Here is a 6,759-nt window from a genome sequence, read left to right on the forward strand (position 1 = left end):
TTGGACTAGTCTGCGCTACATCATCCCGACGGGTGTGCCCTACATGTCGGTTTCCCTGTTTTCCCGGCCATATTCGAGCGTCAGTGCTCTGCGTTGTGCATTAGGCCTTTCACTACGTAGGCCAAGCGAGACAACTTGTTGTTTATTTGAGCCGTTCAAGTATAATCATGTGGCGTTTGCTTATTTCTCATTCCTCTCCAACCCTCTTCTCCATCGATCATGTCGCCCTCCAGTCGAGTCCATCCTCCCGCATGCCTCATTTGAACATTCCGCCGAGTATCATTCGCATGTACCCACCCTAGTCCTCTTTCAATAGATCTCCGGACCCCGAGATGAATTCGAGAGGGAACGAGTGGGGGCACATGATACCTAAGGCGGATTCAAAATTTTGAACCGGTAATCATAGCATCCGCAAATCATATATAAAGGGTATTCACTGTTCATTTCGTTTTTTGAATGTAAAATATACTCCCTCCTATCCTTTCTAGTTTACATATAAGTTTTATGTGTAGTCAAAGTATCTCTACTTTGATCAAAAAGGTATCAACATTCAACAACGCCCAATCAATATTGTTAGATTCGTGCGTACTCCTAGATTTGTACTCGAGATGGTTTCCAATTTGACTATTGACAAGATTAATAGTACATGAGATGTATAATGTGAAAATTATATCATTGGAAACTCCTTTCACATACGAATTTGACCGTATGCTTTGTGTAAGTTGCATGTCATATATTATTACTCTAACATTTGGTCAAAGTTAGCCTCGAAAAACGCATTAGACCCTGTATGCTTTGTGTAAGTTGCATGTCATATATTATTACTCTAACATTTGTGTAAGTTGCATGTCATATATTATTACTCTAACATTTGGTCAAAGTAGTATAGTGGAAGTGGATCCTCTGACGTAGGTATCCCTGCCTTACCCTCCATTTCGGTCACTTACTGGCGGACCCCATGGTTGCTAGGCCCCGCATGTTAGGTACTCAATGGGTTCGGCCATGTCAGGGGATCCTCATCCGTAGTATACTCCCTCTGTTTTTATTTACTCCGCATAAAACGAAGGGAGTGGTGGTATAATAAATGACGCGGGCGGGGGAGGGGGAGGGACGTCGGTTTGCTCTCAACTGTGGTCCCACAAGATGAAGCGTGTTCCATTCGGTGAGCGACATGGAGGGTCCAGCGTCCGGGCTGCAACACGAACGCAACAAGAGCGATGCATTGTCAAAACCGATTGACTGGTCATCACCAGAACCACTATTCACACCAGAAAGTGTGTTCGACAAAGTGCGTTCACTGTCAAAATCACCTCCTTTTTTTGTGGTTTGGCGAAGTGCGTTCGATGGAGAACAACATAGAGGGAGACCACGGTAAGTCGTTCGCAAGTGCCACATGCAAGCCGAGACAACCACCATATTTGCATCCAGAAAGTCCTTTACTAGTACTACTAGGTACTAGTGCGGTGAGATGGTTTCTCGAAGAAGACGATGGAGAAGCGGAGTCAGCGAAGAGTGAAATGATGGTTGCTTCATCCATGCTCTTGTGATTTGACACCTCACTGCTTTGTGATTTGTGATAGAAGGGACAGGGGATTAGACTCTTTGCTCTATACTATACTACATGCATCCAAGCATGGGAGAAAGAGGAGAGATGTTGCGTTTTCTATTCCTTCAATCAATCAATCAGGGAGCTTCGGTTCCATCTTTTTGGCTTTGGCAACACCGTCCACAATGGTTCCCGTGATGCCAAAAGCTATTTTCACATTTGGCTACACATTGTGGATGTGCTTAACCATACCACTTGGTTTTGCTCCTCTGTGCTATCTATACAAATCTCAATTATATTGATCTAAAAAATTATAGAATCAAGATTAGTAAAAAGGAGGTGATTTTGCTGCGCGGATGGCGGGGGAGGTTTCTTATTTGAGCAATGCTACATCCACGTAATGGTTTATGTAAAGTTACGAACTGATGTGATGTGGGACTATTTGATTGCATTAAAGGAGAGGATTAGGCCCACCCCACCTGAAAATCAGGGGGGGGCATATATAGATTAGATGGAAAGTATACGTAGCAGCTACGTAGCCCTTTGTAAGTCTAGGATTAGGCTTCTTATTTTCGGAGGATGTTGTCCTGGCGGTTTGCTAACATGCGGTCCCATGTGTCATTGCTTTACCAAGCCGATCCGCGTCCCACATGAGGCAGAACAACGGCAGAAGCAACACGTGGTTAAGTTGAAGAAGATGAGGGAGAAGCGGATTCAGCAACGAGTGAAATGATGGTTGCTTCGTCCCTCCAACTTCTTTTTTTAGCATTATTACTTCGTCCCTCCAACTTAACTGCGGGAAAGGTGCAGCTTTGTGATTTGACGCCTCATTGCTCATTACTACGCCGGCGCCATGACTGGGGGGCTTCACCCCGGGTGCTCTGCACTGTATTCCGGTATGGCACGTGGACCCGGTAGCTTGATGTCCCATATGTCGGCGAAAGGGACTAGAAGATTTATGAAAGCAAGCGCTCCACTTTTACGACGGAGGAGTAGACGACACGACGGCCCAGTGAACTGTCACTTGTACTGTATAGTACTACAGTTTTGCTGTTTCGCACGATCCATCGATACAAACCCGATTAAACAGGAAAGGGCGGGATTTTTCCCGCACGGTACACTACTGGAATCTGGCACTTTGCCATCTGCCATGGCAGATGGCAAAGGCATGTTCGGCAGATGGCAAAGGCTTTGCCATCTGCCAGCAGATGGCAAACAGTTCATCTGAAACCCTGCCGGTAAAGGCTTCTTTGCCATCTGCTGGCTGATGGCAAAGAGCATGTGGCTTTGCCATCTGCTGGCATATGGCAAAGCCTCTTAACGGGGTTAGCACCGTTAGAGGGCTAACGACATACTTTGCCATCTGCCAGCAGATAGCAAAGGCTGCAAGCTCTTAGCCATCTGCCAGCAGATGGCAAAGGCTGCAGGCTCTTTGCCGTCTGCCAGCAGATGGCAATGGCTGAATGCTGTGCCGTCTGCCAGCTGACGGCAAAGGCTGCATGCTTTGCCGTCTGCCAGCAGATGGCAAAGAGCCCAAATAGGCCAGCCCAAATAGGCCTCTTTGCCATATGCCAGCTGATGGCAAAGTGACTATATTGCCCCATTTAATTTTGTTTTTTCTTATATCAATTCATTTTCACAGAAATCAAACACAAATATATCTATATGACCAATATAGCATATTCAACACATGTTACCAATAGTAGAAAGTTTCATCCATACATATACATAGTTTCATCAATATTACACAGTTTCATCCATAGGTAGCAAGTTTCACAATTCATCAATATTACACAGTTTCATCCATAGGTAGCAAGTTTCACAAGGTCAAAACAAAAACTAAATACAAGCACTCCATCAACCCAAGCTTCCGTGATCTTAAGCAAATCTGTAAAATGGGAAAGAAGAAAGTTAGAAGAAGAAGACTAGAAGAAGAAGATTATTATGATGCAACTAAAATGTGAAGATTATTATGATGCAACTTATATCTGTAAAAATGCATGGCATTGCTGTTCACCCACCCCTGTACACAAAAGTAATGGGCAGGCCTAAGAAGAACAGGAAAAAAGATCCAGAAGAGAAGAAAAACAAGACTGGGGTGAAAAAATTGAGCAAACATGGTGTGACCATGCATTGTTCTGTTTGTGGAGCTGCTACATCAGCGGCCATTCTCGTGCGGCCACGTCAGCACTACGTACAAGAAAAAGAAATACTCTAATGCCACGTCTGATTCCACTCGCGCAAAAAAAATCCACCACCCACTTCCACGTGGTAGTTCTCCTTTTATTTTTGCTGGATCGACCAACACATGCATGCACGAAGATAGCGACTTGTAGCTGTAGGCCTGCGCGCCGCGTGTGATTCTAGTGGAGTTAAAATTTTAATTCTAGATCTCTATCTGCTTTAATTAATATATCTTCCCAATTGCAGATGATGAGTTTAAACATCGGAAGCTAACATAAACATCAAATTTCTGTTTTAATTAATATATCTTCCCAATTGTAGATGATGAGTTTAAACATCGGAAGCTAACATAAACATCAAATATCAGACCTTGTTGGCCCCAAACAAATTACTCCCTGTTAGTCAATCTTCTTCCCACATTAATCCTCATTTCCTATTGGATTGCGTTGGAAAATGGACTTGAATCGGACCATAATCATTGGCCAATCCAAATAACCAAACGGAGATCTATCCTACTTCGCCAATATTTTGGTAAGCACAATGGCTACAATCCAAACAATAACAACTTGCCAAAATTTTGGTCACGCCCTGACATTGGCCGTACCAAATTTTTGGTTGGGCTAGTTGGGGCACAAACCAAACAGCCCCTAACACCAACAGACCATGATGAAAGGCAAGTAGGCAACCATCAGACCGGCACACTCCTATATTATGGTGCATATATATGTGTGTTTAGTATACAAAAGTTTAATTTAGGGGAGTATATAAAATCTTTTGAAGGTGATCAGTTCGCCACTAAATGAAAATTTCTGGCCTATTTCCATTCAAGCTGCTAATAAGCTTCTCATACGGGTCATCTCGGCCTGTCATTGTTGCTGCTAATTTTTTTTCAGCTGATGTTTTTTCCTGCAAGAATTTTCACTCTTTTGTTTTTTGCCGCTAATTTTTTTTCAGCTGATGTTTTTTTCCTGCAAGAATTTTCACTTCATACTTGAGAAAAATTAGCTAGCTTCCAGCTAGCTATGTATTTTTACACTGAAACATCTCCACGGGTAAGCACTAGAAAAATTAATTTGGTTTTGCTGCAAATATCTAACTAACGATTTGTTTTTTGGTTTCATGCAGTGCAGCCTCGAGACTCCTATCCAGATTATACAGTACTATTTTGTCTACTTTAATGGTCATGGTCTTGCTGCATTTATTTTGCGGATCTGAAATTGCATAGTACAAAGGAGGAGGACAGACATCATTGCATGTTTATAAAATGTTGTAAGATCAAATTGTCCTATAACAAACAATCTGCCATGTGTACAGTGTGTGAATATGTCCAGATCTAATTAGTTGTTTTGGTGAATTCTAAGTATAAGCACCCAGAATACCAGCAGAATGTTATTGTGCTTAAATTTTTATATACATTGTTCATTGTTTACACCGAAAAATGAAGTCAACAACAAATCTTTCAATACATTTTAGGATGATATGTTTGACCATCCAACTATTGATCGTATTATGTCTCCTTTTAATATCTTCTTGATACTCAGCAACAATTCCCGCAACAACGCGCGGGGAATTGTCTAGTTTCAATTATGGTCTGTTCCTGTTCACTTAAGGTCAATTTGTCCGTGCTAGATCCTTGTTGCAAGTCTGCTATATTACAAATCTTGGCCAAAATCTTAATAAAACAGCAGAAATGCTAAGTATCCATATGGCAGAGAACCCGGGCCAACATGACTAGTCATAGAACCAAGGCGGCACAAACGTACAGGGACAGGCATACATGACCCAGCAATGCACGTGTCGGTCATCAGCGAGTGCAACCAATTCGTAGCAAGCTACAAGGACTTCGGTGATACACCGCGTGACATTTCCCCATAGGGACAGACATAGGAGCAAAGGACACATGCCGGTCAATCCATGTGTTCCGGAGCAGTAGCGAACTACCATGGCTCAGTGGAAGCACTAGGAGGCATTTCCCTGTATGGAAGGCTACCAAAGGCACACGACTAGGTGTCGAATCCCACACATACAATGCATTTCAAACATACACACATTATGCACGATATGTGTAGATACAACATGGCATCACAACAAAACTCTATTAAGCAAAACACTTGGGACACTTACCGTCATAACGGAGGTGTAGGTGTAGGTGTAGGTGTAGGACCGGTCGCGCCAGTGGCAGACGGAGAAGGATCGGTCGATGCTTGTCGGGAGTTACGCTGCACCAAAGATTATTTCCAATGTATCATTAGCATGATGCAACTCAAATGTGAAGACTAGTAACTAATGACCATTCAAATGAAACTCACCGTGCCCGCCGGAGCAATGACTGGCATCGGCGGAGGAGTCTGGCCGTTCTTCTCGCACATGGACTGCACATTTGGTTTTGACGAGTCAGTCATATTAGTTACTAATGAAAGGAACATTGCGTGCATGATTTAGCTAATATGCAGAAGAAACTTACCACAAAGAGCTCGTACATGGCCCGGTTAGCCAAGTCGTTCCGGTTCCTCTCCTCCTCCAACAGCCTAGCCGTCCTCTCCTCATTCTCCATGTCCCTCTCCGCCGCCTGCCGGTCCCTCTCCGCCAACTGCCGGTCCCTCTCCTCAAAAGCAGCCTGGGTCTTCACTCTCTTTGCCTCAATAGCAGCCTGCAACACCACTCGTTAGCATTGTAATCATCGACGGCTGCAAACACAATGTAATGGAGGAAAGGCTACTGAGTCCGTATAATTAACAAACCTGGAATTCAATTTCTACTGGTCGTAAACGAGGCGGTATCTCAGGATCAGAGTTGGTCTGGCGCTTCTTGATCTGCGGGAGAGTGCTACTACAACGTATCAGTCCATTACCAATGGCTAACGAGCCATGGGACCTCCCGCCACCAGATATCATCACCAGCTCTGGATCAAGAGGCCGGCTCGAGTTAAAGTCCGGCCCTTTCCTCGCCTTCCCCTGCTTAACGTACTGCACCATCTTGTGGTGGGAGGCCTCGTTTGCACCATAGAATAGAAGTCCATAAATTGCTTC

The 6,759-nt window shown here is 43.9% G+C and overlaps 1 long non-coding RNA gene across 1 annotated transcript; it reads right to left on the bottom strand.

The window, feature by feature from the left end:
* Positions 1–3,344: 3,344 nt before the first annotated feature.
* Positions 3,345–6,161, bottom strand: LOC123092296 (uncharacterized). Its single transcript, XR_006444459.1, has 3 exons — positions 6,040–6,161; positions 5,855–5,949; positions 3,345–3,434 (listed from the first exon to the last, which is right to left on the bottom strand). It is a non-coding gene; the product is annotated as an uncharacterized lncRNA (long non-coding RNA).
* Positions 6,162–6,759: the final 598 nt, after the last annotated feature.

The sequence above is a fragment of the Triticum aestivum genome, chromosome 1B (genome assembly GCF_018294505.1).
Source record: "Triticum aestivum cultivar Chinese Spring chromosome 1B, IWGSC CS RefSeq v2.1, whole genome shotgun sequence".
Lineage (NCBI taxonomy): Eukaryota > Viridiplantae > Streptophyta > Magnoliopsida > Poales > Poaceae > Triticum > Triticum aestivum.